The 17,886-nt window shown below is 49.2% G+C and overlaps 1 long non-coding RNA gene across 2 annotated transcripts; it reads left to right on the forward strand.

The window, feature by feature from the left end:
• Positions 1–2,210: 2,210 nt before the first annotated feature.
• Positions 2,211–16,123, forward strand: LOC142005043 (uncharacterized). 2 transcript variants are annotated; one of them, XR_012643056.1, is made up of 4 exons: positions 2,211–2,525; positions 3,450–3,602; positions 7,669–7,808; positions 12,499–16,123. It is a non-coding gene; the product is annotated as an uncharacterized LOC142005043 (long non-coding RNA). The 2 variants fall into 2 exon arrangements; XR_012643057.1 differs by lacking the exon at positions 3,450–3,602 and having other exon boundaries at positions 2,476–2,525.
• The last annotated feature ends 1,763 nt before the right edge of the window (positions 16,124–17,886 follow it).

Raw genomic sequence — 17,886 nt, forward strand, 5'->3', positions numbered from 1 at the left:
CTCCTCTTCGCACCATGCCAGGGGACAATCCCTCTGGATATGCCCCATCGCCTGGCACACGAAACACTGGGCCTTCCCCAGGGTATAAAAGACCCGATACTGGGCCCCGTGGTAGGGCACCAGTATAGCCCCCTCCTGGGCTACCCCGCCCTGCCCTGCCATATGGCGGAATCCTTGCAGCCTAGGGGGAGGGGGCTCAGGACCAACAGAGGCCGGCCCAGGGCAGTGAGGAAAGGCAGAAGGGCGGAGTTGGGGAGGAAGGACGGGACGGAGGGGAACACCAACCGCACACACAGGTCTTCCAGCGGCTCCAGGGGCACGTGCATGCCCCCTACCGCCAAGCCCCTCTCCACCGCCTCCTGAGCTGTGGCCTTTGAAGCCGGGAAGAAAACAATCTTCCCGAAAATCCGGGGGCCGCCACCACGGCCGCGAGCCCCACCACCCATGCCAACGCTCGCACGTCGGTCTCCACATGCAGCAAGGCAGCCACCAGGAGGCAGCGGACTCCGTGCCTCCTGGTGAGCGCGGGGAAGGGGCCGCGACCGTCGGGGGTGGTAGTCCTGGTGGAGGTGGAGGGAGCAGGGTGCAAGGCATCAGAGTGGCGTGGTGGTGGTAACAGTGGGGCAGGGAGAATGGGGGAGCTGCGCCGGATGTTGCAACAGCAGGGGTAAGAGCCCCTGCCACGGGAGGTTTAGCCTTCCGGGCTGGGCTCTTGCCTTTCTTTTTCCCCTGGCCCTTCCTACACTTTCGGGGGGTGGGGTTGGGGGTGGGGTCGCCGGAGGATGCCGCAGCAGGGGTGGTAGGAGCCCCAGAGCCTACGCCCTTTCCCTTGGCCCACAAGATGGCGAGGACCCCAGCAGCACTGGACGAGGAGGCCGCCATTTCAGGGGCAGAGGGGGTGCTAGTGGAGGAGGAGGGCATCACCAGATGACCCCCCAGTGGCTGTAGAGGCCATGATGAGGGGTGCAAGGGTGAGGGAATTTATTGTTGGGGCACTTTAAGAGAGCGGGAGGAGAGGAGAAGGGTGGAAGGAAGTGGCTGCCTACCCCTCCCCCACTGGTCAGGCTGAGGACCTGGTCAGGTGGGGGCAGGGCAGGAGGAGAGAGGGAGGAAAGGGAGGTGCAAGGAAGGCCACAAATCCCAGCACAAGATTGTAAGCGGCTCCTCCAAGTTCACTGGGATGTGTGTGGGGGGGCGGGGTGAGTGAGTGGAAGGGGAGGGGCTCAGGCACCTAACAGAAAGAAAAATAGGGGGGGCCGTGGGTAGAAGAAGAGGGGGGCAAAATGGAAGGGGGGTAGAACCAGCCAAAGGAGGGGGGGTTGGGGGGAGGAGTGTGCCCACGGTTGCCAGAGGGTGGGCCCACAACAACTGCTGCAGAGCCTCACAGGAGCAAGAAGGAGGAAGGGGCAGATGGTTAGAGTGGGGCTCAGCTGGGAAAGGCCCCAGTAGTGGCTGGGTGTGGGAAGGCCAGTGGGAAAGGCTGTGGCTGCAGGGGTGGGGCAGGGACCACACCCTAACACCCCACCCCCAGCTATGCAACTACCCCTCTGGAGCCCCTGGTGGAGAGGGGCCCCACCGAAACTCACCGCTAAGGGGCAGGGGGCAAGAGTCCCCCACACTCCACCCACCCAGCAGCTCCTGACAAAATTAGCTGGAAAGGGTGGGGGAGTGGGAGGAGGCAGAAGCAGCCTGCCTGCTGGGGCAGGAGGGAAGCTGTCCGAAGAAGCCCGGGGGGGGATCCCAAGAAGACAGCCCCACAGGGGCTTCAAGCAGCCAGGGGCTGCCCACTCCCAGCACCACGCCTGCCCACTTCCCAGTCTCCAATATGTGGGGAGGGTTCCCAAGGGGGGGATGGACCCCACAGGAGTCCTGCTGGTCTCCTACAGGGTGTGAGCAGCTGGGGAGGGGGCTGCACTGAGAGAATAGGGAACAGCTGGTCTCACTTAAGCTTGCTTTTAGCAGAACAGAACAGAACAGAAGGAGGAGTTTTCCAGAGGCAGCAGGAGGAGGAGAGCAATGCTCATCCACAAGGGGCTAAAGTGCTGCCCAGGAGACCCTGGGATAGGGGGAAAGGCTAAGAGGGCTGAACACACAGGAGCAGCCAAGCCAGAAGGAAAAACAGGCTCCTGCTGCTGCTGCTGCTGCTGCTGCTCCTGCCACGGCCACTACCTGGAGAAGGTACAGGTGGGAGGACTGGTCTGGGGAAGTGACCCAGGGAAGAGCTGCAGTGCTCATAACAAGGGGAACCCTCCCCACCAGCAGCCACACAGGCTCCCTAGGTCGGAACTGGGAATGAGTGGGGAGGGCCTGTGTCATGATCATGAGGGTTAGCCAGCAGCCTGGGAGTAAAAGGGTTAACCTCCTTAGCCAGGTGGGGTTGGCCTATAGGAATGTAGGTAAGAATTGAATTTTGGCTCCTCCCTCTTCTGTTCTCTGCTTTCTTTTCTTCTTCTTTCCAGCCATAAGGGAGAGAGACACAGAATAGCTCCCTCCAAGAACAGGCCCTCCAATCTTCTGTCAGTCAGGTAAAATTAAGGTAGATCTGTTAGGCTTGATTGTTTTATGGTTTGGGAAGCAGGGTCTGATGTCTGGGCCGTTTTTAGAAATGTTCTTTTACTTTATTTGTAACTTTGTAATCTAGTCATGAGGTTTGCAACACAAATACTGTTGTCAAAATAGAAGTTCTCTCTTTTCCTTTTATTAACTTGGTATTGGTTAATGTTTTCGTCCTGGTTTTTACTTTTGGGGCTGAGATTACCCAAGTCGTCTCTCCCTGGTTTCCTTATTATTACTCGGGTGGTGGCAGCCAATTTTATCCCCAAAATCTAAGGTTTGTGGGATTTTTGGGGAAAGTTTATACCGAAACCTGGTAGATGAGGTTTTAAAGGTACTTTTGCTGGCTCCCACTTCTGCATTTATCTTGCTAGAGTGGGGAAGGAGCCATGACATGGTGGCAGTGGTGTTGAGAACCCAGGATTTTTAAAAGGACACAAGTTTTTCTTTTGAGCTGCAAGATCTGCAATTTTTTTCTTTTTTTTTTTCCCCTTTGTTTTTGTTGTTTTGTTTTTGTGCTGCCTCAGGGTGGGGCAGACAGAAGGTTAACTTTTAGCCACACACAGACCATTCCAAAGAGTTGGGTTTTTTTCCTAGCTTTCAGGACAACTGGATGGTTTAGCTAGTATAGGGCAGGGAAGGAGCCCAGTACATGCTTTTGCGATCGGGCAAAATAGCCCGAGAGAAACCAACCCTTCCTAAACAACACCCTGAGGTGGAAGCAGCCTCAGAGCAAGGCAAGATGTCCAGCTCCAGGGAAGATTCAGACACTGGAGAGGGGAAACAGGAGCATGTTCTGATGAGTCCAAGGGGAAGTGACCTTGAGGAGGCAGGAGGGGTTGGCAGCTGCCCTACTTCCCCCTCCCCAGCTCTCTCTATGTGGGATTATGCCTTAGGCCAGACTCTAACTGACAAAGAGATGGAGTTCCTCATGCAGATGGAGGACAGGCATGCACAAGTAAAGCCGGCCGAGATAGCCGCAGAGACGAGGAGCGCGAAACTAAAGGCCCAAGTAGCACTGGAAAAAGCTAAGCGGGCGGATGTTTCAGGTACTCCACACAACAACCCCATCACCATTTTGCCCCCCAGGAGACTCCCCGTGTACCAAGTAGGGGATGATGTTGAGGACTTTTTCCTCAACTTTGAGAGGGCCTGCCATGGGTACAACATTCCTCCTTGTCAGTACATGATGGACTTAAGATCACGAATCACTGGTCCTCTACTGGTGGTGGCAGCTGACCTGCCAGGGGGCCTGGCAAATGATTATGAACTGTTGAAGCAAGAGGCCAGACTCAGGATGGGACTCCCTCCTGAACAGGCCCCGTGTCGTTTCAGGGCCTCCAAGTGGACCCCAACCAAACCCTTCCCCAAACATGCCAGTCGTGTACTAAAAAAACTGGGAAACATGGCTCTCTGGAGAGAAAGCCCACACCCAGGAAGAAATATCTCTCCTGATGCAGAGGGAACAGTTCCTGGAGGGGGTTCCGGGAGAAATTAGAGGATACATCCTGGATGAAAAACTGAAAAACCTAAGAGAGGCAGGAATGTGATTGTGTGTGAGAAGAAAGTAGCAGAGGTCAGACACCAGATTGGCTGTGGTGGCATCAGGGATGGTGTTCCTGATTGCTTGTAATACATCTTTATGTGGAATATGAGTGTACAGAGCCTCTCCATCCATTGGGGGCAAGGATGGCGTTATCAGGAGCTTTTCCGATGTTTTGTAATTTCCTCAGGAAGTCGGTGGTACCTCGGATATAGCTGGGAGCGTTGGTGGCATAGGGTTTGAGGAGGGAGTCCACGTAACTGGATAGTGCGGTGGTAAGGGTGCCAATACCTGAAATGTTAGGGCGTCCAGGGTTTCCAGGTTTGTGGATTTGGGGAAGTAAAGAGAATAATCCAGGCTGCGGCTCAGATGGTGTGTGTGAGTTAATGAGGTCCCGAGTAGCAGCAGGAGGGAGTTCCTTCAGTCGTTGTTGTAATTTCGTTTGGAATTCCCAAGTGGGATCAGCGGAGAGAGGTCTGTAAAATGTGGTGTTGGAGAGTTGTCTGGCTGCCTCCTGTTCATAGTCTGACTTCTTCAGGATGACAACAGCACCCCCTTTGTCAGATGGTTTGATTAGGATATTTTCGGGTTTTTTTGAGACTTTGGACAGCATAGCGTTCAGCATAGTTGAGATTGGGTCTCCTTTGGCATTGTTTGTGTATCATGTCAGACTGAGCGCGGTTGCGGGAGCAGTGTACGGAGAAGTCCGGACTTTCACTACCAGCCTCAGGGGTAGTCCACGTAGAGTTCTTCTTCTTTTGTTGTTGGTGGGGGGGCGTCGAGAGAGTCAGACTGTTGTTGCTAGGTGTGCTGGAAAAATTCCTTTAGACGGAGGCGGCGAAAGAAGGCTTCAGGGTCCCCACAGAATTGTATGAAGTTTGTGGGGGAAGTAGGGCAGAAGGAAAGAGCCCGGGATAAGAGAGACTCCTCTGCGGGGCTGAGCTGGTAGTTTGAGAGGTTAACAATGTTGTTGGTCGAGCTACTGTTGTTGTGGTTGAAGTATCCTGAGGACTGAAGTAATGAAGAAACTTTATTCTCTTTTCTTTTTTGTAGAGAGAGGAAGTGTGTTTTCTAAATATCTTGTCTGGCACTGGTAAAGTTTCATCCTGTGGGGTCTTGTGTGGATGCCTGTTCGTTCATGATAATTTCAAGTTGAGAGAGTTCATTTTTGATCATCTTTTGTTTATTGTAGAGGCTTTTGATCAAGTGGTTCCGCAGTTTCTTAGAAAGCGTGTTGCATAGATGTTCACTGTCGTCAGTGTAGTATGTTGATTGTAATGGGTTTTTCACTGCCAGTCCCTAGGGTATAATGTCCATTGCCTTTCATTTGGAGAGAAAGGTGATGTCTGTCTGGATCTGGGCGAGTTTTTTCGTGTAGTTGATGGATCTCCATTCCAAACGGCTAAATGTAGCGCCTTGCATGTTGAATAGGAACAGAGAGTAAGCCTTGCAAGTCTCTACACTCTCAAAACCAAAAGCAGTCAAGGAGCATTTTAAAGACTTGCAAAATAGTTGATTAGGTGAGCTTTCGTGGGACAGACCCACTTCTTCAGACCATATCCAGCCCAGAAGAGACTCAATATTTCAGACACGGAGAACCAAAAACAGTAAGCAAGGAGGACAAATCAGAAAAAGATAATCAAGGTGAGCAAATCAGAGAGTGGAGGGGTAGGGGGGAAGATCAAGCATTAGATTGAGTTAAGCATGCAGAAGAGCCCCTATAGTGACTCAGAAAGTTCACATCCCGATTTAAACCATGCGTTAACGTTCCGAGTTGGAATATCAAGGTCAATTCGTCCGCTTCCCTTTCTACAAAGGAGCGATAATTTCTTTTCAGTAACACACATACCTTGAGGTCATTGACAGAATGGCCCATTCCATTCAAAGGTTGACTAACTGGTTTGTGGCTGCGGAGTGTTTTAATGTCTGTTTTGTGCCCGTTGACCCTTTGTCTAAGGGAGTTCGAAGTCTGTCCAATCTACAAAGCTTCTGGGCGTTGTTGACACATGATGGCATATATAGGATGTTATTAGAGGAGCATGAGGAAGTGCTGGTGATTCTGTGAGTAACCTGGTTAGGTCCAGTGATGGTGTTTGCAGAGAAGATACGTGGACAAAGCTGGCAGCGGGCTTTATTGCAGGGAAAGGTTCCAGGTCTGGTGTTCCTGGGGTATAGACTGTGGCTGTTAGTAAGGATCCTCGTGAGGTTGGGAGGTTGTCTGTAGGAGAGAAGAGGCAAGTCACCCAGGGCGTTCTGGAGTGTAGCATCCTGATTAAGACTAGGTTGTAGGTCTTTACGAATTGGTTGCAGTGGTCTGAGTTGGGGGCTGTAAGTGATGAGCAGTGGTCTTCTGTTCTTGGCTTTTTTGGGCTGATCTTGGAGGAGCTGGTTTCTGGGTACACGTCTGGCCCTGTCGATTTGTTTTTTTTTTTTTACTTCTCCTGGTGGGTAATTCAGGTTTATGAATATTTGGTAAAGTTCTTGTAGTTTTTGGTGTCTGTCAGTTGGATCAGAGCAAATGCGATTATACCTAAGAGCTTGACTGTAAAGAATGGATCTAGTCAAGTGTGCAGGATGAAGACTGGAAGGGTGTAGCTAAGTATAGCGATCAGTGGGTTTTCGGTACAGTGTGGTAGTGATCAGGCCATCCTTGATTAGTACTGTGGTGTCCAGGAAATGTCTCTCTTGCATGTTGTAATGGAGGCATAAGTTGATGGTGGGGTGTAGATTGTTCAAGTCTCTGTGGAATTGTTCTAGAGCCTGTGTCCCATGGGTCCAAATCATAAAGATGTCATGAATGTATCGTAAGTAGAGGAGTGGTAATAGGGGACGAGAGCTGAGGAATCGTTGTTGCAGGTGAGCCATAAATATATGAGCATCTTGTGGGGCCATGCGGGTGCCCATAGCAGCTCCACTAATCTGGAGGTATAAATGGTCCCCAGAACGGCAATGATTGTGTGTGAGAAGAAAGTAACAGAGGTCAGACACCAGATTGGCTGTGGTGGCATCAGGGATGGTGTTCCTGATTGCTTGTAATCCATCTTTATGTGGAATATGAGTGTACAGAGCCTCTCCATCCATTGTGGCAAGGATGGCGTTATCAGGAGCTTTTCCGATGTTTTGTAATTTCCTCAGGAAGTCGGTGGTACCTCGGATATAGCTGGGAGCGTTGGTGGCATAGGGTTTGAGGAGGGAGTCCACGTAACTGGATAGTGCGGATTGGATGTTGAATACTAACAGAGAGTAAGCCTTCATAGTCTCTACACTATCAAAACAAAAAGCAGTCAAGTAGTACTTTAAAGACTAGCAAAATAGTTAATTAGGTGAGCTCTTTTCTTTTTTGTAGAGAGAGGAAGTGTGTTTTCTAAATATGCTGTCTGGCAGTGGTAAAGTTTTGTACTGTGAGGTCTTGTTTGGATGCCTGTTCGTTGATGATAATTTCAAGTTCATAGATAAAGAGTGCTGAGAATTGATTCTCAGGGCTCCCACTTCTTTGGAAACTGACAACCTGCATGCATGCAAAAATAGTTTCCTTTTAGATCTCACTCTTGCCTCGCTGCTTTGACCTGCAGCCTCGGACCTTTGGGGGACACTGTACCCCAGGGGAAAGTTGCTTCCACGACAACTGGTGCTGTGAGCAGGATGGCTTGGAACTCCAGCTGGAGAGGTCGACGGTGAGGAACAGGATCGGGCCACAGCACGCATTTGAAGGGTAAGGGATCCATTTAAAATCCCCTGGTCTCCCTCCCGGTTCTCGTCCCTGACTGAACCGGGTGGCGGTAAGAGTCATCTTTTGTTCCTAAATTTTCTCCAGGAGGCTTGAGAGAGATTTAAAACGTTGGGTATAGCTAACACAAGGTATTGGATTGGTGCTGACTAACTGGTGGCGAGTCCAAGCGCATGGTTTTGAGTGAGTGAAATCCAGAACAGAACCACAGCTGCACTGGCACTGTCAGTGCTACTGAACAGCTGCTGAAAGCAAGGGAGGTTTCTCCCCAGTTCGTAAGAAGTGTGAGTGAAGCTGACAGTCTGTCTGGACTCCCACACTATCCTTGGAGAGGGTTGTGTTGCTGGACGCCTGTGCTGCCCTTTGAGAGGGTAGTGCTGCTGGGCTCCTGTGCTGTCCTTGCATGGGTGGGAATCGAAGTGATACATGATACTGTGCTATCATGGGTGGGAATGCTCCCTCGAGATTGTCTCCAACTGATGGGAAAGGCATCTCATAGCCTGGGACTCCCTTGTCTCAGATGATCAGAACTTACAGTGAGCTAGGGAAATTGCCAGCAAGTTTGAAACTTAGTGGACAAGAAATTGATGAGCATTTGGAATGGCTATGCTTACGGGAATGCCTGGAGACAGTGGCCACTAGAGGGCATTTTTGATTTGGAAAAGCTTGCCTATCATAGAGGTTTCCTCGAGGAAACACATCCTAACCAGATGGAATGTTGGTACCTCTGGGAGGATGTGGCAGAAAAGAACCACCACCAAAGCATAATGGCTAACCAGAAAGACTTAATTTGAAAACTGCAGCAACAATTGGGTACTCTAAGGAAACAGCCCGATTCCTCAGAATCATCATCTTTGCCCCCCACTCTACTCAGCAACGGCACAGTTATATCCTCAGGTGCCTCAGAATAAGGCTGCCCCAGCCCCTGTCCCTGACCTGCCAGATGACCTTCTGGATCTGTGCACAGTTGGCTACCGCCACCCCTGTCTCCCACACATCCACCGCCTCCACCAGATCAGGCGGCTTGTGCACAAATAAGCCAGACACTGTCTAATCAATCAGAGCAGGCCCCATCTCTGCGCCAGACAGAAGCACCCTTCACCCCACTTGAGCCGGGCCATCCTGATATGATTTATGAACCCATTAAGCCCCTAAGGGAACATACTCTTCAGGAATTGATTCCTAGCTTTAACCGTGAGTTGCTTAAAGCTGGCTGGAAGCCAACCGGAATTTGCACGGACACAAACATTGTTATAACTGCGAAGGGTGCTCGCCCATTTGAAGTTTCCTTTCAGCGACGCTGCTTCCCGACCTTATGTAAGAGCTCACAAGAGTTGTCACCAGCCATAGATATTTCTGATGCGGGAAACTCGTCACAAGTCATAGCGGCTCCCCTTAGTATGTTTCCAGGGGCTTCATGAGAAACTCCACAGCGGATCCACCTCCCATGGACTGCTGCTGACATTTTAAACTTGAAGAGCATTTTGCTTCCTTTCCAAGACGACCCCCAAGGATTCCGTGAGGAAATACAAAGTCTTCTTAACATTTATAACCCTGCTCATCGGGACATGGACTGGCTCTTAAGAGGTAATCTGCCTCCACATGACTATACAGCTTTAATTCAGTAAGCTCAGTTAGCAGCCCCACATCATGAGGGTGCTCAACGGCCAAATGATCCTCTCCCTGGTCCACCTCCCCACTATGATAATGAGCAAAATGATTTGAACAATGACTTGAAGGGATTCCTTAATGCAATTAGAGCGGTTGTCCCAGTGCGGCAGGACTGGTTCAAAATACAAGCTGTTAAGCAAAAGCCAGATGAACCTCCTGTCTCATACATTGAACGCCTCCTGTCTGCCTTTCGAAAATTTTCCCAAATTGACCCAGAAGTGCAAGGTAATCATCCCATTATTATCACAGTTATAGTGGACAATCTCCTCCCTGAAATCAGAGACAGGATTAAAAATAACGTTGTAGGCTCGAGAGAGCACACAATCCTTCACATTCAGGGGGCAGCAATGCAGTTTTGGGAAAGCTTGCAAGCTGACAAAGCCAAGAAAAAGGAATTAGAAACAACTCTCATGGCCATTCAAATTGCAGATCTGCAGAAAAAGCAGAACCCTAAACAGCGCCCAACTTATGCACTGCTGTCACCTAGAAGCTGAAACTTTATTCCATTTTCTGGCCAACTGAACTTTCCCCAACAACAACAGCAACGCTCACTAGCTCAGCCCCAGGAACCCCTAAGAACTGGGCAGTGTCATTAATGCGGCAAAAATGGCCACTGGAAAAATCAATTCCACAAATGCCAGCAGGACATGGCACAACAAAATTGGGGTCTCTTACAACACCAGAGACAGCTCAATGCTGCTGCTGCTCCCTGGCCTGATCCTCCGAGCAGCCAAGACCTGCTTCCACAGACTATCCCCACGTGTTAGCCACTTGGGAACTGACCAACATTATGCCTGTAATTATTGACAATGCCGTGAGGTCCTCACATTACCCCTTCGGACTTCCCCACAAGTTCCTGAACCTTTTCCAGTAGTACCTAACCCTGCTACTATCCTTACCTCTATTCCAGCCACATCTAAATGGTTCTCTGTAACAGACTTATGTTCTGCCTTCTTCTCTCTTCCAGTGCATGAGGATTCCCAATTCCTCTTTGCCGTTTCTTTTCAGGGTCATCAGTTAACCTGGACATGTCTTCCCCGAGATTATTGTGAAAGCCCTACTTTGTTTTCTCAGTTTCTGAAAGCTGACCTTGATTCCATATCTCTCCCCTGTGGATGTGAACTGGTTCAATATGTTGATGATGTGTTGATTGCCAGTGAGACTGAGGAAGGATGTAAAACTGATGCTCTGCATGTGTTGAAATGCCGAGCTGAAAGGGGTCACAAGGCCTCCAAAGCCAAATAGCAATTTGTAAAACAACAGGTTCAGTACTTGGGACATTTACTTTCAGGAGATGGCCGCCAGTTAACACCTGAGCAGATCTCACAAGTACTCTCCGTTCCTCGCCCATTAACCAAACGTCAAGTCCCCAAATTGCTGGGTGCTGTGGGGGGGGGGAAAAGGAAAAAGAACAACTGCTGTAGGGGTTAAAATTTTTACCTTTTCCACAATAACCAGACTCCACTCTGTGAGAGGATATTAGGGGGTCATCTGCACCTCTTTGAAGTTGTTACCTTGTCACTTAGAGACAATTTACCCTGAAGTCTCCTTTGTTTTGGTCATCATGTACCTTTGATGGGTAAACTGAAGTCAGCAGAGCTCGTGTTTGCAGACAGATCTCAAGATAACTTGGCTGAGACTTTGGTATGTTAAAGAAGACAATTAATTACCAAACTATCTAAACAAACTGTATAAAAAGGCTTGAAAACTGATTCTCAGGGCTCCCACTTCTCTGGAAGTTGGCAGCCTGCATATATGCAAACAAACTTTCCTTTTAGATCTCTCTCTTGCCTCACTGCTTTGACCTCCAGCCTCGGACCTTTGGGGAACACTGTACCCCAGGGGAAAGTGGCTTCTCCAACAGCTGCAGGATATTGCAGATGTTGGCAGGGGGAATGTTATATTCTGTTCTCATAGAAACATTGTTTTGTAAATGAATGCCTACTGATGTTCCATGAAGTTCAATATTGTACTCAGCATTGTTAGTGAATCCTCCTTCATATTCTCAGGAAATTCAGCATTGTTTTGTTAATGAAATCCTGTTCATGTTCTATAGGACTGAATAACTCTACCTCCCTGTAACTTACCTTCTGTTAATAATCTATAGGAACTTTACCTCCTGCTCAATAGGGAATTACCAGAGCGGAATGTCATATGAGCAGTAGGAATTCAGTTTGAGCTGGAGGAGTGGATAAGGGAATTATGAGAAGCTCTCCCCTGGTTTGTTGGGAGGGGAGTGAACAAATGAGGAGAGGAGGTATAAGTATTGCTCACTTCTTGTTGTAAGGTGTGCAGGATTTGTGGAATATATCCCCCTGCACGCTATTTTGGAATACCAAATAAAGTACTTAGGTTAATCTCTTCCACTCTCGGTGTGTTATTGGGCCAGCGTTGCACACCGGGCAGGAACTGCCACTGTGCCACCTCGAGGAGGAGGCAGCACAGACAATGGATTTCTAATTTCTCTGGACTCACCCGACCCCTTACTGTGCTACTCTTAGACTCAGCACCTGATCCTGTGAACTGGTCTCTGGATTGTGAATCTGCTTTCCTTTCCCTCAAAACCCGTCTCTCGCAGCCCCCAGCTTTTGATTTACCTGACTATAGTAAACCCTTCACCCTATTTTTGTCATGAGCAGGACGGAATCGCAGCAGGAGTTCTCTGTCAACACTCTGGGCCCACACCCTGTCCAGGAGCTTATTTTTCAGCAACCCTGGACACAGTAGCCCGTGGGCTTCCCACCTGCCTGCGAGCAGTTGCAGCTGCTGCTGAATTACTTGAACAAGCTCAACCTATCACATTCGGCCGAGCTGGCTTTTATATTCAAATTCGGCACATTAACACATTTTTTACATCATGATGGGAACATTCTGAGTCACTATAGGGGCTTGTCTGCATACTTGGCTCAATCTAATTCTTGACCTTCCCCCCCACCCCTCCACTCTCTGATTTGCTCACCTTGATTATCTTTTTCTGATGTGTCCTCCTTGCTTACTGTTTTAGGTTCTCTGTGTCTTCAATATTGACTCTGTTCTGGTCTGGCTATGGTCTGAAGAAGTGGGTCTGTCCCATGAAAGCTCACCTAATAAACCATTTTGCTAGTCTTTAAAGTGCTGCTTGACTGCTTTTTGTTTTGATTAGGTCACAGTGTTATCTTCCAGGTCCCCCATGTTGTCTCTGCTCGCTTGCAGCGACACCGCACCCAGCATCTATCTGTCTGTTTAGAGGCAGAGCCATATGAGAATGTTCTCCTTTCTTCCCCGAATGTTGTCATTCAAAGACGTAATGTACTTAACCCAGCGACTCTTTTTCCTTTACCGGCTGATGGTGAACCTCACACCTATGACTGTGAAGAATTGTTTGAACACTGTGTTAAGCCTCGCCAAGATTTGTCTGACCAACCCCTGGAAATTGCAGATCTGGTATTGTACACTGATAGGTCATGTAAAAGAAATCCATTTGGTGAAGGAGAGGCTGGATATGCCGTGGTTTCAGATACGGATGTTTTAGAAGCCTTTTCTCTTCCAGGTATCAGATCAGCTCAAGCAGCTGAACTTATCGCTTTAAGCCCTGCTTGCCTCCTGGCTTCCGGACAGTCTGCTGCTGCTTACACTGACTTAAAATATGCTTTCTCTGTCTGTCATGCGACAGGACAAATTTGGAAACAACGAGGTTTCCTTTCCTCTTCCAGCTCTGCTATCTCCCATGGTCCCCTTATCTCCCAACTCCTTGATGCCATTCAGCTCCCCACATCCCTCTCTATTACCCATTGCCTGGCTCACACAGGTGCCACCAGTTCTGTTTCTAGGGGTAATGCAAGTGCTGATGCTGCAGCCAGACATGGAGCAGCACATGGACCTCCGGCTCCCGTTCAGATTCTGGTCTGTCTTTCTCTCCCTGTTTCTTTGCAGGACCTGATAGAACTCCAGACAGCCGCTCAACCTGCAGAGAGAAATCTTTGGGAGAAAGCAGGCTGCTCCTTATCCCCAGCAGGGATCCTAGTTGTACCTGATGGCCTCCATGTCGCCCCGAGATCTCTTACATGACAGCTAGCTCAGGTGTCTGAACAGATGACACACATGATCAAAAGGGGGGGTGGCCTCAGAGGCGCTAAAACAATGGTACGCCCCAGGCATGCACATAGAACCTGCAAGGATATCTAATTCATGTGTGATCTGTAAGCAGTTTAATGTTGCAGGCGGAGAAACTATGGCTCCAAGCGCCACCCCATGGCCAGAAGGACCATTGCAGTATTTGCAAGTTGACTTTATTGAACTTCCTAAATGTATGACCTACCACTATTGTCTTGTTATAGTGTGTTTGTTTAGAGGCTGGATTGAATGTTTCCCTTGCAGAAAAGCAGATGCCGTGACTGTAGCTAAGACGTTATTGACTGAGCTCATTCCTAGATTCCGTGTGCCCTTACGAATTGATTCTAACCGAGGGAGCCACTTCACTGCATCCCTTGCGACTGCCATCTGCAAGGCTTTAAATGTCTCTCAGCAGTTCCATACCCCATACCACCCACAGGCCAGCAGCCACACAGAACGAAGGAACCTTGACATAAAACAACGGTTAGGAAAGATGTGTGCTGACACCGGACTGAAGTGGCCTGAAGCCCTACCCTTGGTGCTAATGCATCTTAGAAATACACTTCATAGAAAACACAACCTCACACCCCATGAAATAGTCTTTGGCTGACCCATGGCAGTGGGACTATCACCCCCTAGAGTTGTAAAAACTTTAAGTGAAGAGTTTGACTCTCTGGCTGAATTTGTTATCCAATTAAGGAAGCTTGCTTCCAGCTAACGTTTGCAGGTAAAAGAAGCCCTCCCAGTACCTACTGATGTACCGTGCCACAAAATCCAACCAGGTAACTACGTGCTCATGACGGAACATTGCAGAAAGAACTGCCTGGCAGCTCAGTGGGAAGGACCATTCCAAGTGCTGCTCACCACGCACACAGCAGCGAAGGTGAAGGAGCACCCCTTGTGGATCCACGCGAGTCACGTATGCCGAACTGTAGACCCGGCAGAGCTGATTGACCCTGTCACCCAGGACCCCTTCCTGGAGGAATCACGTGAGGACGAGGTTCAGCAGACCGAGGAGGCAGACTCCAAAGCCAGACTGCTACCAGACAGGCCTCCACTGGGAGCTTCAAGATATAACCTGAGAAGTAGGACTGTGCCACCAAAGACCTACAGGTGAGCCTAGCACCCTGTAATTCTCACAAAAAGGAAACTCCTTGCAGTATTGAGTGAATTAAGAGACTACGACATCTCAGAGTGCCTGTAGAGGCAAGCCAAAGAATGCTAAATGACTGAGCTTGACTCAGGAGACTGTTGTGCTATTTGCTTCCAAGTTACTGTGCTATTACTATCTTTTCTATTTTTGAGATTTAAGATACTATAATAAGATGGGGATTGTTGTCCTTCTCCTAATAGTAAGACAAGCCTTAGTATATAACTTTCCCCACCCTTATCGGGAGGCCCTGCAGGAAAGTGTGTCCCTCCCCAATGCAAGTGACTGTTGGATATGTGAACAGCTTAGTGGAGGCTCATTACAGTTTGTCCCAACTCCTGCCTCCCTTTGGGCAAAATCCCTAAATTTCAGAATTACTGGTAATCAGTATTCTAAAGGGTAGTGGGTGAATGCCCAGAATGAAACTGCACAGCAAGGAGTACATAGGCCTGTGGAAACAGGCAGATCTGGCATAAAAATCTGAGTGCCTCAGGGATACCCCTAACTCAAGCACTACATCCATCCAGGACTGTGTATCCATTGCGTTTTGAAAATGAAATTCACACTGGTAAGGACCTGGGGTGGGTCCCAGAAAATATATGTGGTCATGGCTAGAGTCAGATGATGGACAGTGGGTCACCAACCCAGCTGATTAAGGAAATTTCTCTCAAGGATACCAATCACCTTCCACATGACTCCTAGATATACTTCTTTTCTGAGCGGCATTCCTATCAAACCCAGACAGTTTAACTCCCCTTTATGGGTAAATGAGACCCGAGATTGGTGTAACCATTCCCTGTTTCCAATCATGGATAATGGAATCTGATTTAATAATTCCTGGCAAGCACCTGATTGCTCAAATAAGCCCCTAATCTCTGGCACAGCCGTAGAAGAAATTCATCTTGTCACTTTTTCTGCATATAACCACTGTTTTTCATTCCATCGTGCGTACTGTATTAGAACAGAGCTTTAATGCCACCGCTGAGGCTGTCCAGTCCCTTGGAAAGGAAATGGATTCCATAGCTAGACTAGACTTTCAAAGTCGACAAGCACTGGACTTGCTCCGAACTCAGCAAGGAGAAGTTTATGCTATTGTTAACCCTTCCTGCTGTTTCTATGTTAATAAATCAGGTATTACAGAACGAGATCCCTCAAAAATTAAATCAGCAATCCAAGGTTTAAAAGGGCCGGTGAGGTCCAAACATGGGACCCATGGAACTGGATCCCAGATGTTGGAGGATGGTTTGGAGGAAGCTTAAAAATCTTACTGTAATACCTGATAATCATTCTTGTTATATTTGTTATCGTGTATGTGCTCGTTAACTGCTGCCTTACTTGTACTAAGTGCACGATGAAACAATGCAATAAGAAAACCCAAAGATTTGCTCAGAACACAACCAAAGTAGTACTGGTGATGGTAGATTTAGAAGATAAGGATGGGTTAAGCATCTTAGCAGAAGAAGAATAGCTGAGAATGTCCAACATAGAATTAGAGTGATACTGCTGATGAGCATCAAAGGGGAGATCTGTGGGGGAAAAACTGCTCGAAGGGTAAAAAGAGTTTTTTTCCCACGCTCACTAGCCTCATTCTGTAAGGGGATACCAGAGGGGAGGGTCATCTGCACTTCTTTGAAGTCCCTTCCTTGTCACCACAAGACAATTTATCCTGTAGGCTCCTCTGTCTGGGTTATCATGTACCTTTCTAGTATAAAGTGGCCTCAAGAAGAGCTGGTGCTTGCAGACACGTCTGCGGGCAATTCTGCTGAGACTTTCATATGTGAAAGAAGACAATTAATTACTCAACCATCTAAACAAACTCTATAAAGACTCCTTGGAAGTGGTCCTCAGGGCTCCCACTTCTTTGGAATCTGGCAGCCTGCATGCATACATCATAAAGTTTCCTTTTAGATCTCACTCTTGCCTCACTTCTTTAACCTCCAGCCTCAGACCTCTAGGGGACACTGTACCCCAGGGGAAAGGAGTTCCCCGACACAGACTAACAACTACCTCCAGAAGATGAGAGCAGAGGACAATGGAGAAGCATACCTTTTGGCCTTTGAGAGGACGGCCATACGGGAAGGCTGGCCCCGAGACCAATGGGCCAGCATCCTGGCTCCATTCCTCTGCGCAGAGCCCCAGGAGGCCTACTTCCACCCATTGGAGTGGGTGACTGCAGATTACACCCAGCTGAAGGCCGAGATCCTGGCCCGGACTTGGGTGACAATGGCCGTCAGAGCCCAGAGGTTCCACAAATGGAAGTACCGGGAAAAAAAAACACTGAGGGCCCAGTTGTTCGCCTTAATCAATCTGGCCAGAAAATGGCTACAGCCCAAGACTCATGGCCCAGAAAAGATCCTGCAGACCATTGTGTTGGACCGGTACATGACGGGGGCCACCACTGGAACTTCAGGGATGGGTCTGCCTGAATGACCCATCCTCATACGAGGAAATGGTGGCTCTCATGGAGAGACAGACAAGCACCTGAGCTCTCACATGACCCCTTGTGGAGGAAGGAAGGTGCAGCAAGGAGGCGCCTCCCACTCCCTGGGCCTGGGTATTAGAGCCCTAAGGCAGGTAGCTGAAGCCCATGGTGTTGAGCTGGGGAGAGGGGATATGTGACAAGGTAAGGCTGGAAGGAGTAAGAAGAAGAGGGAAGACCGATTGGAAGGCCGGGTGGGTGCGCGGGTGTAGCCCGCCCATGACTAAAAGGCTCCTCTCACAGCGAGGGGGGACCTACTGGATAAAACTGGCTTCAAATGACTCCAGGGAACAGTGAAAGAAAAAACAGGGATCTGAGAGAAGGTCAAAGGTTCAAAATGAGGGAGCAGGAGGGGCATGCCGAGCAGAGAACCCCAGACAGTGTTCACTGCTCCTTAAAGGAGTCGGTGGATGCTGCCCAGAGGAACTCTGCCCAGATTCGTGACTGGAGGGAGGAACGAAATTAGGCCCCACAGTCGCAGGTCGCCCCCTCTGCCAGCCTCCTTTCCCGAGTTTGAGATGGCCATTTTGGCCACAGCCAGGAGGAGGCTGATGAGGAGGTCCCGCGCCTTCATGGGGCCAGGGATAGGGTGTGAGAGGCTAAAGAGTTGTGAGGAAAAATGCAGCCAGAACTTCAGGAGGAGGTTCTGAACGAGCCAGAAGAGGGGCTGC

The sequence above is a fragment of the Carettochelys insculpta genome, chromosome 32 (assembly GCF_033958435.1).
Source record: "Carettochelys insculpta isolate YL-2023 chromosome 32, ASM3395843v1, whole genome shotgun sequence".
Lineage (NCBI taxonomy): Eukaryota > Metazoa > Chordata > Testudines > Carettochelyidae > Carettochelys > Carettochelys insculpta.